The following is a 21,040-nucleotide window of genomic DNA, read 5'->3' on the forward strand; positions in this document are numbered from 1 at the left end:
CATTCTTTTTTCTGGCTGAGTAGTATTCCATTGTGTGTATCTATCACATCTTCCTAATCTCATCATCTGTCGATGGACATTTGGGTTGTTTCCATGTCTTGGGTATTGTGAATAGTGCTGCAATGAACATGAAGGTGCGTGTTCAAGGAAAAAGTTCAAGGAAAGTATTGTCCAGATATATGCCCAAGAGTGGGATTGCTGAGTCATATGGTAGTTCTATGTGTAGTTTTCTAGCCTTCTGGAACGTCTTGCTTACTGTACCAATTATAATAGATGGTCTGAGATTACCTGGGATAAAAGGAAGACAGTGGGTTCCAGTGCAAGGGACCTACCACCTTTGATCACCTATGCCACTTCTGTCCTGTCTTTACCTTGACCTGAATAATTAAGTGCCTGCACTCTTGTCAGCACACCGGCAAACAGTGCTCTCTGCATATTCATGGAGATGAAATAAAATGGAGTAAAGAAAAATTACAGGTTAGACAAGTGTCTGGTGATAGCCTAAATTATCATCTTTGCAGAAAGCTAAAGGTTGACGTCGGCCTTTCCCACACCTCCAAAGACGTGAAATTCAGGTTCTCAATTAGAGATGGAATGACATTATGTCGCTTGATATTTTCTTCTCAGGTGTGTGGGAGATGTCTGGAAGTACGGTAGATTCAGCCCCTGCAGACCGGAGCTGTTGACGTTGGGAGATAAATTACGTGCATGGTTTTTAACAGACGGAGATGCCTAGCACTTTTCCGAGGCTCGCTCCCTTCAGCCTAGCAGAGCAGACGTGGCTTGTATCCACTGCCCCAAAGCCGTTCAGGCCCAGCTGATGACCATCTGTCCACAATGAGGAGAACTTTTCCTTCCTTTATGACCACAGCCTAAGGAATGTCCGTCCCCATGGGTGAAATTATCGGTCCTACCTGCACTTTCCGCTTGATCTTTTTACCTCTAGCAGGTATGAGAGTTTCAGGCACCCTCATTCCTCCATCAGAGGCTCCCAGGGCCAAGGGAGCAAGCCTTCGGCATCGTGGTCACCGCCTTGGGCACTGGAAATGGCCATTTCAAGCTCTGGGTATTTGTTAATGGTCTCCTCTCTTTTTGTTGAATTCAAGAGCAACTTTCGTAACTGGCAGTCATTTAAAATCTTCAGGTTCCAAAAGAGATTTATATTCCGCTTTTCTAAAAGGATCAGAGAAGAGACGCTCTGCATCCGAGTGTCCCTGACGTGGAACTTCCTCCCCGTCAGCCTGAGAGGAAACCAGCAGAGAGCTCGGAAGACCTTACAGCCAGTGACATCTTGGGAGTATCGGTTCAAAGTGGTTTATCTACATGATGTCATTAAGAAAACATCAGAGGAGTTCCCAGGAGGCTTTGCGGGTTCAGGATGCAGCATTGTCACTGCTGTGGCTCCCGTGGCTGCTGTGCTGCGGATTTGATCCTGGCCCAGGAACCTCTGCATACTGCAGGCATGTGCCCCCCCCCCAAAAAAAAAGAGGAAAGAAAAGGTACGCAGTTATTTTCAATGCAGTCTTTAAAGCACTGTTTCTCGAAATGTGGACCCGTCTTCCTGCACCTGACTTGGAGAGCTTTTTTCAAATGCAGATCTCTAGGCCACACCTTAGAGATCATGAATCAGAATGTCCAGGAACCTGCATATTTAGAAAGTTCCCAGATGATATTGATGTATTTTGCAGACTAATGACCATCAGCTTAGAACATTAAAAAACAAAATGCAAGAAACGCCCTGTCATTTTTCTTTAAACACAATGGAAACAGAGCCTTCTTTGTTACTGCTGTGAGTTGATAAAGGTTTATTGTTGGGCACCCAGGTAGGTGGGTGTGTGTGGCAGAATCTGAGCCATGGTGGTTGGGAGTTAGTGTAAGTTCTAAAAATCGGTAGCTGTGTGGACCAGTAGCCTACAACTGAACATTGTACATTGTGCCTGAAATGACCTATAGAGAACCCTCAGATTCGAGAGTCCAGATGGGACTGAACAAGAATTTTCTTCATGTCTGTAGATTAGGTGAGGTAGAGACAAAGATTCCATGGGCTTCTTCACCCATTCCCTTACTCATTCGTCTATTCGGAAGGTAATTATTGGGCACTTACTCTGTCTCAGGCACTGTGCAGATTCTGGGAATAAAGATGTGAGTTAAATGATGTGGTCCCTGCCCTCATGGGGCTTAGACCAGTGTGAGAAGGAGGACATTAAATATATAATCCTAGAATCACAATAATAAATACATCACTATAATTTGTGGTAAATGCTCTGGAGAAAAATTACATGGTGCCCAGAGGATATGACAAGGTCTATTACAAAGGAGGATGTAACATTTAAATGTATAATGAAACTGATAACTTGGCAGAGCAATCTGAGTCCTTCTCTTCCATTTCTTTGTTATCTATGTAACAAATTTCATAAAATATTAGCTAACATGACCGAGTGCCAACTGTCTCTCTTGGCACCACGGTAGAGTTTTACAAATATTTTCTCATTTAACTTTCTCAATGACCCAAAGAGTTATGTCTCATTTCACACATAGAAAAGTAGAGGCTTCCACAGCTATTCAATGCCTTCCAGTGGGACTCAGATCTGATCTGTCTGACGCCAATGTCTGTATTCTGTTCACTATTCATTAGACGGTACGTAGATTCACCGAGTGTTCAAGGAGGGTATATCAGAAGTCACCGAGCCCACTGCCAGACATTCCATCGTGTAGGTGCAAGCACAGAGCTTAAGCACCTATCAGAACTTGTCAAAATTCGTTGAAAGCAGAGCTGAATCTAGAACCCAGATCTTGAGCCCCCGTCCCAAGCTCTTCTCACTCTATCTTGTTGCCTTGGTATCTCACAATTACCTGTCCTGCTGGGAATTTAGCACTTCATTGATTCTCTGTCCTAGATTAAAACAAACAAACAAACAAACAAAAAAAAAAACCCAAAAAACTGGTTGTTTTAGGCTGCAGAATAATTCCTGGTTATCACAGACTACACTGCATTGTTCTTATGTATCAACATCCTTGTACTCTGAAGTGTTCAAAATTCACCTTTTGATCCTTAGTAGTAACCTGCTGCTCTTTAGATGCAAATAGCATGCTCGTGGTGCACTCCCTGAAAGAAGTGGGCTCCTCAGTTGTAGTTTCAGTAATAGCAATGGATTTCTTTTTTCTGCTTTTTACCCTGGGTCACAGTAATCCCAAGAGCAATGGCAGGGCACAGGGTAAATACGGTACATCCAGACACCTGCAAGGTAAGGGCGGTACATCTTCTCAGAGCATTGACTTAGCCAAGAGCCAGTGGTTTTCACCCTTCGCCTTAACACTAATCCAGCGTGAGTCTGCTCTGGACTAGCATGCAAAATTGGCATGAAGTTTTAGATAAATAAAAGCTTTCAAAGAAATTATATGTATGCAGCCAAATGCTTCAGACTAACATCTTCAAAAGCATGCTAGCATCTTCCCCTCCCAACATGCGCTCACACCCGCTATCCTCGACCTGGACTCTCCTCTGCTATTAGGGGTGACTGGTTGAAAAAAATTGTAGAGAAAATGGGCTTTGATTGATTACATTCTCATGCCTTTGCCTCTTCCTGAAGGTAAACAGTAGAGGGGAAAAAAAATGTGAATTGGAATCAGTAAGACTTGAGTTTGGATCTTGAAACACAATGCTCCAGCTGTGTGACTTCTATACTCCGAGCCCCAAGTTGTTTAGCTGTGTGGTGGAGGTGTCTGGTTGCACCACAGGCCTGTTTTCATGATTAAATTAGGTAAAGGTAAAGTGCCAGTATCAGGAACATAGGCGGCTCTGAAGAAATGGCAGGTGATCATATCACGATCACATGTATCCTGAAGGGGTGCGAAATGCCGCCAGGGAGATGAGAAAGCTACTGGTCCAAGAAGGGTTTCCTCCACGTCTTGGCTTCTAGAGGATTAAAACATGAAAGAGCAGAGTACACACGCACACACACACATTTGTGGAAGGAGAGGAGAAGCCAATAGGTGGGAAGACTGGACAGCGAGAGAGGCTGGAAAAGTTTGGATCTCTTGAGATGTAAGGGATGTGAATCAAATGTTCTCTTTTTTTATAAGACTATAGTTGAGAGTGTTTTGTCAATTTCCATTGTATAGCATAGTGACCCAGCTATACAAACACACATATATATATGTATAAATACACACACATTCTTGTGTATATATATATATATATATATACACACACATTCTTTTTCTCATATTATCTTCCATCATGTTCTATCCCAAGAGACTAGATAGAGTTCCCTGTGCTGTACAGCAGGACCTCATTGCTTATCCACTGTATTTTATTTTATTTATTTTTTTATTTAATGGTTTTTATTTTTATTTTTTTCCATTATAGCTGGTTTACAGTGTTCTGTCAATTTTCTACTGTACAGCAAGGTGACCCAGGCACATGTACTCATAAACATTCCTTTTTCTCACATAGCATATGCTGCATCATAAGTGACTAGATATAGTTTCCAGTGCTGAACAGCAGAATCTCACTGCTTATCCTGCTCATCCATTCTAAATGTAACAGTTTGTATCTACCAACCCCAGATTTCCCATCCATCCCACTTCCTCCTCTCCCCAGCTTGGACTTTCCTAAGACCAATTGTTACTCTTCCATCTTGCTGCTGCTTCTCAAACACTGATTTACAAAAGTTTAAGCAAACAGTTGGGAAAGATTTTTTTCTTCTCCCACAGACATTTCGGTTTCATTCTAGTCTTTATTTTCTTCCCAGCCATCGTGGGACTGATATTATTTGTGATGTCAGGATCAGAAAATACATTGAGCCAGAACTAGCACGACTCAGATTTTGCCTTAAATTAGAATGTTTTGATTTTCTGGTTTATTTTCCCACTTCCTGTTTCCAAAGCCAAGAGCTGTAAAAAGATCAGAAAATAATTATCACACACTATTAGGCCCATAGGAAAAAAAAAGGCTTTTCTGAGTCAAGTGCTAATTCATCAGAATTATGCAGCTTAAAATATCTTCAGAGGCTATATAGAAATTTATAGGCAAAACCCTCTTGGATTCGATTCATCCAGGCTATGAAAACTCTACTGTCAGTTGACAGAACCAACTGACAGATTCCCAGGGTCCTGATGCAGGTGTTTGCGAGTGCCCCTGCCACACAGCTGGGGGCGCGAAGACCCAGAGAAGCGGTCTGTAGGGATCTTTCCGTCTGGTTCTTCCAGGGAAGAAGTGAAGAGAAGGCAGTTGCTCTGAAGGTCTGAAGAGCCTTGAGCTTGGCTGTTGGCCTGGGTGAGGCAGAGAGATGGAGTCCCAGACCCTCCTCCAGAGAAGATACGCCTCCCACCTCTGTCTTCTGTCCTCTGCCACCTGCAGCTCTCTGCGCTGGTTCTCCCCACACTCTTCGGGATGAGAGTATCCTCTTTTTCAGCTCTAGAAAAGACACCTCTGTGGTCTCCGTCTTCAAACAGTAGCATCTCCATGGGTTTCTGGATTAAATGTAAAAGGAGCTTTAACATCTGTGTGTGTGTGTGTGCGTTTTAAGTTTTGATGTTACTTCTAAAAATAGAAATATCTAAGAGGAGTTCGCGTCGTGGTTCAGCGGAAACGAATCCGACTCGTATCCATGAGGATGTGGGTTCAATCCCTGGCCTCGCTCAGTGGGTTAAGGATCCAGCATGGCTGTGAGCTGTGGTGTAGGTCGAAGACGAGGCTCGGATCCCCCATTGCTGTGGCTGTGGTGTAGGCTGGTGGCTACAGCTCCGATTCGACCCCTAGCCTGGGAACCTCCAAATGCCACGGGTGTGGCCCTAAAAAGCAAAAAAAAAAAAAAAAAAAAAAAAAAAAAGAAAAAAAGCAAAGAAAAGAAACATCTAAGAGAATCTCCGTGAACCACATTCTCCAGGGGCTCTGTCGTACCTCTCGCTCAAATATACTTCATTGTATCTCTTGAGGCCAGTCAGAGATACCTGTCCCTCGGAAGAATCAGAGATACGTGGCGATGACCAAGCTCGCAGAAATGCTTACCTTTTTCCCTTCCCTGCCAAACATCTCTGGGCATTGCGTCACATCCAGATGTAACAGGGCACATTTTTGTCTCGCTGGCAGGTGTCACTGGCCGGCCTGCTCTGGAGCGCAGATCTGCTGATCCTCTCCGCAGAGTGTAACTAAGGCACAGAGGAAGGAGACGGCTGACAGGTGCGATCAAAGACAGAGACGGTCTAAATTGGAGGCAGGCAGTTGCCAGGACTAAAAGCTTAGGCGCGGTGACTCATGCCTGCTTCACAAAGATGGCATGAGGCAAAGGAACCTTAGGCACTTGCTGTGCCTGGCGGCACTGGAACAAGGTGGAAAGAGAAGGTATTGAAGAAATCCTAACAAATACTTGTTGAGCATCTGCTTCCAAAAAAGCCTGGGTGTTTGATTTTCACACAGTAAAGAGTTTAGATACATTTCCTTCTCTACTGAATTGACTGTCCTTTTATAGACACAGACGTAGTTAGGAAAGTTTATTTTCAGAATATATACTTTCAGATGACAACTCTCAGGGCGGAAGGTCAATATTGTGAATTAACTGAGGTTAAGAACACTCGGCCTGGGGAATGAGTTATTGTGACTGCCCCTTTCAGCAGGAGAGGAAAATTTAGAATTTGAGGCTAAATGCAGGCTTTCCTAAAACTCTTCTTAGCCATGCGGGCACTTACCTACTGAGTACGATACATGGAGCCGAGCTTTTCTTTTCTTTTCTTTTTTTTCTTTTCAGGCCCGCACAGCGACACATGGAACTTTCCAGGCTAGGGGTTGAATCAGAGCTGCAGCTGTTGGCCTTCACCACAGAAACAGAAACACCAGATCGGAGCCGAGTCTGCGAGCTACACCACAGCTCACAGCAATGCCGAATCCTGAACCCACTTGGTGAGGCCAGGGATCGAACCCGTGATGGATACTAGTCGGGGTGTTTCCGCTGAGTCACAGTTCTTTATTGAGTCAGGCACGATGCTAGAGACGAGAGGAAACAGAAGAGCAAAGTCCTTGTCCTTGCAGAGCCTGTGGGCTAACGGGGAAGAAGCATGTCAGATCTTCCCAAGGTGGCTGGAACCCCAGAAGGCCCATGCCTGCCCCCCAGCTGCAGTAAGTGCTTTGGTTTCTCAGCTCTGTCACGAATGTCCTCAAAGTCCAGCTACTGACCTGCTGCATCTTGGTCTCCTGGAGCTTGTTTGTAGCGCAGATTTGGGGGACTCACCCCAGTCCTACGAAAATCTCTAGACTTTAACAAGTGTCCCCAAATACTTCTGACACTATAAGTTCTCTCATTGCATGTTTTAACTGTGATAAGGCTTTGTGATATTTCTGCAAGAGAGCAAGCATTTGGTTTGTGGTAGAGCGAGCACTGAATTTGTGGCTCTTAGTCATGACTTGAATGTTGATTCCTCCAGTTAAAGCTTTGCTTTTCTTATGTATGTAATGATTTTTATTTTTCCATTATAGCTGGTTTACAGTGTTCTGTCAATTTCCTACTGTACCGCATGGTGACCCAGTTACACATACATATATACTTTCTTTTTTCTCACATTATCATGCGCCATCATAAGTGACCAGACATAGTTCCCAGTGCTACACAGCAGGATCTCATTGCCCATCCAGTCCAAAGGCATCTATTAACCCCAAGCACCCCATCCATCCCACTCCCTCCCCCTCCCCCTTGGCAACCACAAGTCTATTCTCCAAGTCCATGATTTTCTTTTCTGTGGAAAGGTTCATTTGTGCCACATGTTAGATTCCAGATACAAGTGATATCAAGTGGTATTTGTCTTTCTGTTTCTGACTTACTTCACTCAGTATGAGAGTCTCTAGTTCCATCCATGTTGCTGCAAATGGCATTATTTCATTCTTTTTTCTGGCTGAGTAGTATTCCATTGTGTATATCTACCACATCTTCCTAATCTAATCATCTGTCGATGGACATTTGGGTTATTTCCATATCTTGGCTATTGTGAATAGTGCTGCAATGAACATGAAGGTGCATGGGTCTTTTTTAAGGAAAGTATTGTCCAGATATATGCCCAAGAGTGGGATTGCTGGGTCATACGGTAGTTCTATGTATAGATTTCTAAGGTACCTCCATACTGTTTTCCATAATGGCTGTACCAGCTTACATTCCCACCAGCAGTGCAGCAGGGTTCCCTTTTCTCCACACCCCCTCCAGCATTTGTTATTTGTGGACTTATTAGTGATGGCCATTCTGACTGGCGTGAGGTGGTATCTCGTGGTAGTTTTGATTTGCATTTCTCTAATAATCAGGGATGTTGAGCATTTTTTCATGTGCTTGTTGGCCATCTGTACATCTTCCTTGGAGAAATGTCTATTCAGGAAAACTTTGCTTCTGAGTCTCAGTTTCTTTATCCCTCTTCCCCATGAAGGATGTGGCATTGCCAGGTCCACAATCTGTGATAGCTTCTTTTGGCTTCTTTATCTAATAATTTACACGCAAACAATCTTAAAACACAAGCCAAGGACAGGGAGAAGATATTTACAGTATTTATATATAACACATAAATTTCTCTTGTTCAGAATATATTAAAAATAATTCCTACAGATCAATAGATGAAAGACAAAGAACTGCATAGAAACATGGGCAAAGGATGTGAACAGACAATTCCTAGAGAAGAAAACTGGATCAGAATGAGCCTCAGTCCGTTACAAGGAAAAATGTGAATTAAAACAACCCTGAGGCAGACTCCTTTTCCTGGAGTCTTACATTAGCGAAAACAACGTCATCTGACAATTTCAAGAGTTGTCACGATGTGGCTGAAGTGTTATCCTCCTGCAATGGTCTTGGTGATATAATGTGATAAATCCATTTTCAAGCTATAGTGATAGCCTCTAGTAAAATTCAAGATGTAATATTGGAGTCTCAATAATTCCGCTTCTGTGTGTATATTCAACAGAAGCTCAGCGTTGCTCATGAGAGCAGACGAAGCTGGAAACTGTCCACGTGTCCACTCTAGAGCAGTGAATGGGCAAATAAAACAAGCCGTTAAAAGTAGTCTTTTAAATCAACTGGTTAGAGCTCAAGAACTTTATACTGAATGAAAACAAGGAGAAAATGCACTCAAGATGAATCACATATATAAACAAAAAAGCAAAAATAATATTATGTGTTGTTTAATAATGCATGTACATATTTAATGAAATAAAAGGAATCAAAACTCATGATAATTTGTCACCTGGGGAGGATAATGGAAATCGGTAGGTGTCTACAGACCTTTGACTGTATCTGTCATTTAATTCCATAAAAACAAAATATTGGAGTTTGTATTGTGGCTCAGCAGAAATGAATCTGACTTGTATCCATGAGGACGCAGGTTTGATCCCTGGTCTTGCTCAGTAGGTTAAGGATCCAGTGTTGCCTTGAACCATGGTGTAGGTTGCAGATGTGTCTCGGATCCGGCGTTGCTGTGGCTGTGGCGTAGGCCAGCGGCTTCAGTGCTGATTCGACCCCTAGCCTGGGAACCTCCATATGCTGCGGGTGCGGCCCTAAAAAGACCGAAAAAAAAAAAAAAATTAAAACCTGGAAGAGATACAACCAAATGTAGCAGTTGCTAAGTCTGGATCAGAGGACTCTGAGTGTCTGTTGTTCTGTTATTCTTTGTAGCCTTCAGGTAACATTGATTTTTTGAAAATCAAGAAGCAACCTTGATTACTCTTCATTGTCTCACAGCTGAAGAAACTATGTGGACAGACCAGAGGTAGTTGCTGACCTGGAAGGCGGTGTGGGGTCCTGGGTCAGCTGAGACTCCGGGGGGTAAATAGCTCGCTTTCTTTTCAGCACCCCCGCCACTGGCCTGTGGTCCGGCAGCCCCACTCAGCTGCCGCGCCGGTGGCCGCTCCGTTTCTGGTCCATCTTCCTGTCTGGTGGGTGTCTGCCTGGGGGGATGAAGGAGACAGGAGGGGAGGAAGCAGAGGGGATGTAACGGCTGCGGAGAGAGGAAGGGCCTCTGCCGGCTTATCAGACAAAGGGTCAGTTTTCATGCCCTGACCCACACGTGACACCAGGGCTTCTCACTTCCAGGCCCCTGAGCAGGGGTGTGGTGACCCTCCCGCTTCTTGCAGCCTGTCCCCCAGAAATGCACAGAGACACATACACTCGAGTCTCACTCCCACCTCCCACGCTCGAGTAAGACCTCCAGCTGGTTTGGGCAGCATCTTCTCCCCTGAAGACGTGTTCAGAGGAGGGCGATGCAAGGCCTCACGGTCATTTTCCTGTGCTTCCCTGCACCTGCTTTTGACGTGCGTGCCTCAGGTCAACAAGGAAAAGAGGGCCTTCGCATTCCTGTGTAAGCATTCGGCTTTGCTACACCATCTAGGCTTTTCTCTTCTTGGAGACAGGCCACATGTGTATCGATTCTGTCCTGCAGGAAAATAATTGCCTTGGTATAGCATAAAGCAGTGGTTTCCAAAAAGTGTGGTCCCAGGACCAGCAGCACCAGCATCACCTGGAAACTTGTTGGAAATGCAAATTGTTGGGCCCTATCGCAACTGGGTAAGGATCCAACCGTCTGTGTTTTAACACATGCTTGAGATGATTGTTTATTTTTTATGTTTTATTACAGTTGATTTACAGTGTTCTGTCCATTTCTGCTGTACAACAGAGTGACCCAGTCGTACACATGTATGGCTTCTTTTTCTCACATCATCCTCCATTGTGGTGCATACGACAAGTGACTGGGTATAGTTCCCTGTGCTGTGACACAGCAGGGTCGCATTGCTTGCCCACTCCACATGCAATAGTTTGCATCTACGAACCCCATGTGATTGTGATGCATGTCAAAGGTTGAGGGTGTCAATTATAAAGACACAGCACGGAACCAGAAATCTGGAGATAGGAGTTCTGATTTCGCCCCTTCTTAACTTACTAACTATGCCACTTTGGGCAAATACCCCATTAGCATCGAGTGTTTTTATAAAATGTAAACAGCAACTAGTTACTGAATGAGTCGTGTCTATGAAAGTTCTCTGAAAACTGTGAAGGATCATGTAATATATGTTGTTGTTCTTGTCGTTATTTCATCCTGGGCGTGGTTCTGCCTGCTAAATCAGATGTCCTGGTTTGAGCATCTCTCCTGCTTCTCTTAGAAGCTGCTTACTACCATCTGTGAAGTGCTATGAGATTCAGCAAGTAAAAATACAGGACACCCAGTTAAATTTGAATTTCTAATAAGCCACAAGTATTTTTGAATATTAAATATGTCCCAAATATTGAATGGACATACACTGAAAAATTGTTTTTCAACAAGTCCTATATTTAATTGAGTGTCTTGTATTTACTCTAGCAAGCCTTTTTGAAGGAGTCTTTTTTTTTTTTCTGGCTGACACTAGATCAAACAGAACTTCAGTTTTGCCTGACAGAAGGTGGGCAGACTCTTCAAGTCCTTTTGGGCTGAGAGAAGGCTGCTTTTGATGTAAGATGGTGGGAGAGAGTGGCAGTGGAGAAAGTTTCAGGCACAAGTGGTCTTTTTTTAAGGTTAGGGACCAGTGTTTATTGATTTCAAAATGTCTGCATACAAAAAGGACCACTTTAAGCTTGAAATAACAGAAACTCTCAGTGCTTTTGACAAACAGAGTTTATTTTTCTTACATAGCAGGCAGCCTCGGAGAGAAGCGACCCTAGGAAGTGGTCAGTGGCTCTAAGACATCAGGAGGATCTGGTTCCGAGTTCCTCTGATTCTCTTGGTCTTTGCCTCATCATCGCAGAAGGGCTGCAGTAGCTCTGAGCCTCATATCCGCACAGAGTTTTCTTGTCAGACAGCTTTATCGTGTCAGAAAGAGAAATATCTTTCCCAAAATCCTTCTGAAAAGCTGTTAAGTTACCCAGATTTTGCAGTCTCCGGGATGGAGGTGACCAGCCCCCAAAGCATCTGGAGCAGCTCAGAGAAAGCGTCTGCCCACACTGAGCAAACATTTACGGAGCGCCTGCTCTACGCAATCCCCATGCCTGGTCTTGGAGGCACAGGATGTCTCAGACAAAGCTCTGCCCTCCAGGAGCTCGTACTCCATTCAGGAAGGCAGATGTGGGGTTAGCTCTGTGCGTTGTGTGTCAGGTGTAAGGAGAGCTCGCAGAAGGGCCTCTTCTCTCAGGCCGGGAGCTTCGGAAAGGCCTCTGGAAGTGCTCCTGTTTAGCACATAGGAGATGCTTGGGATCGTGTGGAGATTAAGTCGGCGTAGGTGTGTACCAGTCTCTACTGTGGTGGCTGGAACATAACAAGGATGCAGTAGACGGCGGCTCTCCTAATGGTTATGATCCTGGCCAGAGAGCCGGGGGTGGCCGGTCACATAGGTAGGTGCCCACCTAACTTAGTGGGCCTGCCCTACCTGACATGGGACTAGGAAGTTGAACAAGGTGTGGTGAGAATGGGCAGGACTAAGCCTATGAAGAATCAGGGAAATGAAAGTTCGTGGAGCTGAAGAGCTGTCCGATCGGTGGTTCTCAAAAATTTTACAGCCTTTGCCCCTTTATGTGTGAGCGTGTGATCGTCGTGATTATTGATGGAACTGAAATTTAAAATAAGTTCAAAACTATAGCTAGAAACAAAGCAAACTAATGGGATGATACGTCGCTTTCTTTTCTAATTGGATCACATTTCCCCTTGCCCCACAAAACCCGTTCAGATAACTTGCCTCTGCTGCCGTGTGAACACTTCATTGCTTTGAAGGTCACACAGATTGGTGGATTTTTATTCTGTGATTCTCCAGATCTCTGGAGGGTGCCACAGGGCTAAGGAGAAAGCCAAGTTTTCTGAACTCTATTGTGTTAACCATGCCCCATTTCCCCAACACACACACACACACACACACACACACAATGAACAGGAGTTCCATTCAGCCTGGAGGTTGAGAGCCAGGACTAGAGAGGGGACTCCCTGCTTTGTACTAGCTGTGTGGTCTTGGGCACGTTTCTTGACTTCTCTGTGCCTCAGTTTCCTCGTTGGTAGAACAGGAATGACGCTAGAGTGACCTTAGAGTGCTAGGAGTGAGGATGTAAATGAGGGCGCGTCCCTGGGGTGCTCAGCACAGAGCCCGGCAGAGTCTAAGTGTGCCGAAGCGGAGAACGGTGAGTGGCGTAGATGTTGGGGGTTTGAGGATGATGAAGAAGGAAGGTGTCCAGTGCTTAAAAACGACCAGCCAGGAGTTCCTGTCATGGCGCAGTGGTTAACAAATCCGACTAGGAACCATGAGGTTGCGGGTTCGGTCCCTGCCCTTGCTCAGTGGGTTAAGGATCCGGTGTTGCCGTGAGCTGTGGTGTAGGTCGCAGACGCAGTTCGGATCCCGCGTTGCGGTGGCTCTGGCGTAGGCCAGAGGCTACAGCTCCGATTCGACCCCTAGCCTGGGAACCTCCATATGCCGCGGGAGCGGCCCAAGAAATAGCAAAAAGACAAAAAAAAAAAAAAAAAAGTGACCAGCCAAACAAGCAAAACCACTCCTCTCATCAAACCCCTTTGTTCTGTTGCTGAAGCCATTGAGATCCAGAGAAGTCCTGACTTGTCTGAAAGTCCCTCGGTTAGTGGTCGATTTGGGTCCAGACCTCAGGCCCCCGGACTCACTGCAGAGCTTATATGGACATGGCTCACACGGTTTTCACAGGTCAGAAGAATTTTACTGGAGTTGCTGTAAACGTGGCCGCAGATCGCAAGCGTCTGTAGGGACAGACGTCAAGCACTGGTTTCTGGGCTTCGAGGTCTGATGGGAACAACGGGTACGTTACCTTCTTTAACCTCAGCGTTCGCATCCGCGTGGCCCACGGACAGGACTGCCGCCCCGCTCCACTCCTCGCAGTTTTAGAAAATCTCTCCTCCCGGCCGGCCGACCCCTCCCCGGGCCACAGGCTCAGAGAGGAGGACTTGGGAACCCGGCACTTGCTCCCCTGGACGAGAAGGAACCCCTGCTCCGTAGAGTGCGCCCCCTTCTCGCAGGCTCTCTCTGGCTGGAGACTCAGAATTTACTTCTGATTCCTTCTTCTCCCTACATTTCCACGTGACTTTCTGCAAAGCGTTCAAAGCCCTTTTTTTCCAAACCCGGGCCTCCTCGATTTCACGACCGAGTTCTCTTCCGTTAGCGAGTCACCCTCCTCCTGCCCCGAGCAAGTCGTAAATGCAGTTGCAAGGGGCTTGGGCAGTGGGAGGCACTGTCTCCCCTGACAAGAAATCTAGGGAAGGCAGCCTCAGAGTCGGTGCTCATGGGTGCTGGGGGGGCTCTGTTACCAGCGCTCAGCTCGTGCCACCCGTTGGCCACCGCAGATCCAGGGATTGTGTCCTTTAAGGACGTCGCCCCCCCACCCCCGTGTCTCTCCTTGTTCACAAGAGAAGACCTCCCCAGAGGCCCCCAGGAGACTGTCCCCTCCGAACCAGGGTGGGCGCATCGTCCACGGCTTGGTGGCAGGGGCAGGTGGGAGACTCGGCAGGGGGGGGGACTCTGCCCGATGCAGACAGGAGGAGGAGCAGCTGGCTGGTGGTTTGCCAGGGCTGCCGCCACACAGTACCACAGACTGGCTGGCTTACACCACGCAAACTTATTTTTTCACCTTTCTGGAGGCTGAAAGTTCACCATCAATGTGCAGGCAGGACTGGTTTCTTTGGAGGCCTCTTTCCTCGCTGGGTGGCTGGCCGTGTCCTTGCTTACGTGGTCTTTCTTCTCTGTGTGCATCCCTGCTGCCTCTCTGTGTGTCCAGATCTCTTTGTACAAGTACACAGTCCAGTCGAATTAGAGCCCCCGACCCCCAACAGCCTCATTTAGCTCGATCGGCTCTTGACGGCCCTGTCTTCAAGTGCAGTCCCAACCAGAGGAACTGGGGGGGGGGGGGCGCGGAGCTTCAACATATGCATTGCCAGGGGGATGGATTCAGCCCATAACAGGAGACGACCTGTCATACCTGGTTGTACCTGTCGCATTGCCACTGGCGGATTTCTTTCCACCTCCCCCCGAGTCTTTGTTTGTTCCATCCTTCTTCTGCAAAATCCCTTCTTCCTCCCCGGATACCCAGAATACACTCATTTTCCAAAACACATCCAAGCCCACCTCTGCCAGGAACCCAATTCCTACGTCTTTTCTCATCTTCCCAGCCCACTTCAGTGGACGCCTGCCTCAGTGCACACACGTGCGTCTTTATCACTGAAGACTTGACAGCCTGGCAATCACTTGATTAGAGCTGAAGAAATATTATAGACAAGTCATAACACCATGCAGTGTGGATTATTGTTTAGACAAAACCTGGGTTTGAAGGAACTTTGGCTGAAGTTGGGAAAGGACTCATCTGCTGAGATGGGAATGAGATCTGAAATCTCTTCTAAATTCTGCACGTTAGCTCAGCAGTGAGTGTCACACATCAAAATGAGAATTTGAGAGAGGAACTTGGAGTCCAGGCTTTGAAGGGGACTTTAGACTAAGAAGCTGGAAAATGAGTTTTTAGTTAAAAAAGCGGGATTGGTTGGGCACCATTTTATTTACTCTTGAATTCCTGATCCTCTTACCTATCATCTTGTTATAATGTATCTGTATGGAGATGGGAAAATGGCAATTGCAGGATTAAAAAACTCAGCTCATAGACTCTTAGAGCAGCCGCCATGCCACAACTGGATTTTGAGATGTGCAATTAACTTCTTAGTCCTCTATAAAAAGAGTCTATTTCTTGAGGCGGGAACTGGAATCCCTTATTAATAAGATCCCTCCTGGGTCTGGAATTCATATTTGTCATAGTTTTTCTTGGTGACTTTTTAAAATGGACTATTGAAAGATTATTTGAATCTGAACTGAAAAAAAAAAAAAAAACCTGTTACTACAGGGGCCTGCTTAAAGCCTCACACCTTCAAGCTTGCTCCCCTCTATTTGTACGAAGGCCTTTTATCTCTGATCAGTGCTGGACCTCAAAGAGAGGGACCTGTTTTGCACATCTTGCCTCCTCGGCACTTCCTTTCCTTGTAGCTTTCACGGTGAGGAAGGCAGCACACCTCCACACGGAACATACATGTGCACAAAATAACAGGTGTCCTGGGCCAGTGCCTTCCAAAGGCCACCTCTACCCCCCATCCAGTGATGTCACGAGCCGTGAAGATCATCTTTCAAGTTGTCAGGCTCACACGGAAAATACAGCATCAAAAGTTTGGCTTTTGGAGTTCCCATCGTGGCTCCACAGTTAATGAATCTGACTAGCATCCATGAGGACACAGGTTCAATCCCTGGCCTTGCTCAGTGGGTTAAGGATCTGGCGTTGCTGTGAGCTATGGTGTGGGTTGCAGACATGGCTTGGATCTGATGTGGCTGTGGCTGTGGCTGTGGCTGTGGCTGTAGTGTAGGCCGGCAGCTGTAGCTCCGATTGGACCCCTAGCCTGGGAACCTCCATATGCTGTGTGTGCGGCCCTAGAAAGCAGAAAAAAAAGAAAAAAGAAGAAGTTTGGCTTTATGTTGGAATGAACCACTCTTTTGTTAAGGCGCATTTGCCATGGTTTCTTATTTCAAACCCACAGCCGCCTACAAACCGGAAGACCACGATAAGGACTAATGACTGGTGTAAACAAAATGCAGCAGGATCGGGGCGGGGGGGGGGGGGGGGGGGTAACGCACCGGAAGTGAGGCGCCCTTGGTTCCGTCTGACCCGGGAGGACTCCTAGACAAGTGGGGAGGGAAGAGAGCCTGGAAAATGAGTGGAGGAGAATTTTGCCTGATTAGAGGGTAAGGAATTTGGGGCAAAGGCAAGAGCCTGGAAGAGTGACAGTGCCCGATCTGTGGAAGGAATGAGGAGCAGTGGCGCTGAAGTCAGGGCAAAGGACCAGGGTGGGTGGATAAGACTTTGGAGGGAGGAAATAAATGTAATAAATTCCATCTCAAGGGATGCAGAATTCTGAGAAAGCAGACAAGGGGGCATGCGTGGAATAACCGGCTGTACAGGGAAAGATCTTGGCACTGATATTTTACACAGTTGGAGTGACCATAAACCCTACTTGTAGGCGAGTTGGAAAACAAGAAGAGGATTGTATTATCATGTTTCTACTCTGTTATCTGGTCTGTAGGTGCATGTTCAGATGCAGGCTTTGTTCAGAGGTCAGCATATCCAAGAAAGTCTTCCTGGAGTGCATGGACGTGGGCTGAGGTCTGGCAGGTGAGGACCTGAATTTTCAGAGAGCAGAAGGCATTCTCCCAGAGCAAAGGAGTAGCACTGCGGGAGCAGAGGGGGAAGATATGAAGGGCAAATCATAGATTAGCCCAGCAGCGAGGAGGAAGGCTTAAGCTGTGGAGTCAGCGGTTTATTTCAGTCCTTCTCCGTCCTGACTGCTTGTTGGAATCATCCAAAGAGAGATTTTAAAAATATTGATGCCTGGGTCCCATGCCCAAGAAGTTTTACCTAATTGGTGTGAAATGAAATGTGGCCTGAGCAACAGGATTCTGAAAGCCTCCCAACGAGTGTAGTGTGTGTCCAGATTTAGTATGGAGACCACACATTCCAAGCTGAGGAATTTGGATTTGGTTCCGTAGGCATTGCAGGTTCTTAAGTGATGGAGAAACAGAATAAAGAAATAAGGTTGTCTGTTAGAAAGAGGAAGCCGGCAGTGGACAAATGGATTGGGAAGATGGTGGCGTTCACGGCAATGAGTCCAATCAGAAATTCAAAGGGAAATTCTGGCATGAGTTATCTATTCAAGCATCAGGCCAGCATCATGGTTGTGGGAATGGAAGGACAGGGAAGACCCCAGAGACACACTAAAGAGTCATCTTGAAGCTCGGCATCACTAATAATTAGGGAAATATACGTCAAAGCCACGATGAGGTACCACTTCACACTGGCCAGAATGGCCGTCATTTAAAAATCTGCAAATAGCAAATGCTGGAGAGGGTGTGGAGAAAAGCAAACCCTCCTGCACTGTTGGTGGGAAGGTAAGTTGGTGCAGCCGCTCTGGAGAACAGTATGGAGGTTCCTCAAAAAACTGAAAATGGAATTGCCATATGATCCAGTAATCCCACTCCTGGGCATATATCTGGACAAAACTGTAATTCAAAAAGACAAATGCACCTACATGTTCATTGAAGCACTATTTCAATAGGCAAGACATGGAAACAACCTAAATGTCCTTGGCAGATGAATGGATTAAGGTGTGGTGCATTTATACAATGAAATACTACTCAGCCATAAAAGGGAATGAAATAATGCCATTTGCAGCAACATGAATGGACCTAGAGAGTATCCTACTGAGTGAAGTAAGTCAGAGAAAGACCAATGCTGTATGATAACATTGAATGTGGGATCTAAAATATACGACAAAATGAACTTATCTATGAAACAGAAATAGACCCACAGACATAGAGAACAGACCGGTGGTTGCCAAGGGGGAGAGGAAGTAGGGGAGGGATCTAGTGGGAGTTTGGGACGAGCAGATGCAAACTAGTATATATAGGTGAGATAAACGACAAGGCCCTACTGTATAGCAAAGGGAACTATTTCCAATATCCTGTGATAAACTATAGAAGAAAAGAATTTTTAAAAAATAATCATCTTGAGAACCTGATGTCAGCAACAGCCGTTGGTAAATCTTTGGAGAATTGTCTGTTGAAATTCTACACCTCGTTTTAAATTGGATTATTTGTCTTTTTACTGTTGAATTGCGCTAGTTCTTTATGTGTTCTGAATGCAAATCCTTTATCAGATGTTTAATTTGCAAATATTTTCTCCCATTCTGTGGTTCAGTTCTTCACTTTCTTGGTGGTACCTTTTGAAGCGCAAAGTTCTTCAACTTTGATGAAGTCCAGTTTATCTGGTTTTACCTTTGTTCCTTGGGATATTGTGTCTGAGAAGACGTTGCTTTACCCGAAGTCATGAAGATTAACTCCTATGCTTTCTTCTAAAAGTTTTTTTTCCTTAGAGTACAGTCGATTTGCAGTGTTGTGTCAATTTCTGCTGAACAGCATAGTCACCCAGTCATACGTATATATACAATGTATATGTATACATTCTTTTTCTCATGCTGTCTTCTACCATGGTCTATCTCAGGAGATGGGATATAGTTCCCTGTGCTGTACCGTAGGACCTCATCGCTTATCCATTTTAAATGTAATATTTGCATCTCCCAACCCCAAACTCCCCCGTCCATCCCACTTCCTACCCCCCACCACCACTTGACAGCCCCAGGTCTGTTCTCTGTGTCCCTCAGTCTGTTTCTGTTTTGTTTCATGTGTGTCATATTTTAGTTTTTACATATAGGTCTTAATTACAGCACATTCAGAGTTTATATTTAGAGTTAATCTTTATCTACGGTGTGAGGAAGAAGTTCAACTTTACTTTTTTGCCGATGGACAGGGACCATTTGTTTAAAAGACCGTTCTTTCTCCATTGGCACCCTTGTCAAGAATTTCTGTGTCCAGCATTATGCTGCCTCATCTTTTAAATGTGAAGACAGTCCAAGTTTGGGAGATCTCATAGGACATGCTGCTAGCGCTCTCCTTTGCTAGATGTGCTTTATGCCATTGCACTATTTTATCTCCCTTTGCCTTTTAAAAATGTGATAGATTGGCTTTAGATTTTATTTTGTATTTCACAGAAGAAATTAGTGGTGGGAAAATTATTACTGCTTTTTTTTTTTTTCTCCTACTTTTCCAAGGAAGCAAAGAAAAAAAGCAAACCGTGGCGGTTTGGCTCGAGGTCACAGCCGTGGTGCACACCCCGTTAACTGTCCCACATTTTCCCAGACACCCCTCAGCCTTCCTGCCGGGATGCATTTCCCGGCAGGACCAGCAGTAGGTTTTGTGGCTGGGTAACCAGGCCTAAGCCCTTCTTTCTGTTCAGCACTGCGGGTTTTCAGTAGACCTCTAGCAGTCTTGTTTATCTACCCCAAATACCTCAAAAATCCTTTTGAAAATGCGCGTTGTGTCTCTGCCCTGAAGGTAGAACACAGCAACCTTGTTTAACAGCAGAGCTCACGTGGCTGGGAGTTGGGGAACAGAAGGACTGAGTGTCTCCCCTCTGGGTGTCGTCCTCATTTGTTCCGCTGAAGGATGAGGAGCAGAGCTGAAAAGGGGCAGACAGGCGGCCCAGCCAGAGCCATTCTCTATTGATGCGGAGGCAGCATATGGGCTGCCTTTCACGGCCGGTCTGCCTGCCGAGTGTGCGAGGCAGACGGTGCAGCGGGCCCTGGGGCAGCGTGAATTTGTATCCTCAAGGGGACAGATGATCTCCCGGCCTTCAAGCTGCTCCTCGGTTGTGGTCTCGGGACCTCCGACTCACAGAGCAGAGGGTCCTTTAGAGCCAGAATGGACAGTGGAAAGTGATTGAGGAATGGAGCTTGGTAGCTACCCATCCGTCCCCTGGCCTGGACCCTCAGGGATCATCTCCCTAGTGACACTCGCGCCGGTATTTTATCTCGTCCTTGCAGGGGGAGCAGGGTGGCCCCGAGGGGCCGTGAAGTTTAACGCATCCAGTCGCAGCACTTCAAAGCCTAACAGAGTGTGATGAGCCTTGACTCATTTTTGTCAGATGATGGGAGGAATGAAGGCTAGGTTTTGTTTTCTCTGAAGCCACTGCCTGGATAACTCTTTTTAATTTTTCGTTTGTTTGTTTTTTCACGTTTTATTGAAGTATAGTTGATTTACGAGGTTGTGATAACGTCTGCTGCACAACAGAGTGATTCAGTTCCGCACATGCCCACATCCATTCTGTTTCAGATTCTTTTCCCACGTAGGTTATCACAGAACACTGGGGCGAATGCCGTAGCCTAAGGAACTAATTTGCTGACAGTTCGGAAAGACAGCTATAATTATTCCAGTCACATACTTTGTGCCAGCTCCTGCTTCATTCTCTGCGGGGGCTCACCAGACACATTGCACTGGTCTGCTCTCCATGGGACACGAGAACTTAGTAGCCTTCCTGAGGGTGTCTCTTCCTTATAGGTGAGTAGAGGCTAGAAAGGTAGAAGCAGCATGAATATTTAATTTGGAGTTTTCTGTGAACACTTGTGTACTTGTCAATTTAACTTGTGACGTGGATGCAAATCCCGAAGCTCTTATCCTCAGTCGAGC

General features: G+C 45.8%; 1 protein-coding gene across 13 annotated transcripts in view; it reads left to right on the forward strand.

Moving 5' to 3' along the window:
* Nucleotides 1-21,040, forward strand: part of RASGEF1B (RasGEF domain family member 1B) — a 699,288-nt gene that overhangs the window by 494,367 nt on the left and 183,881 nt on the right. The window contains exon 1 of one of the 13 annotated variants that reach the window (XM_084970678.1): nucleotides 6,095-6,184. The exons of the other annotated variants lie outside the window; for them this stretch is intronic. The gene's annotated coding sequence lies outside the window, so the exon portion shown is untranslated. Of the gene's footprint in view, nucleotides 1-6,094; nucleotides 6,185-21,040 lie in introns of those variants that run through there. 13 annotated transcript variants of the gene reach the window in all.

The sequence above is a fragment of the Sus scrofa genome, chromosome 8 (assembly GCF_054392235.1).
Source record: "Sus scrofa isolate SSC_HxYL_T2T_F1_AM1 chromosome 8, Sscrofa_HxYL_maternal_Yorkshire_Landrace_v2.0, whole genome shotgun sequence".
Lineage (NCBI taxonomy): Eukaryota > Metazoa > Chordata > Mammalia > Artiodactyla > Suidae > Sus > Sus scrofa.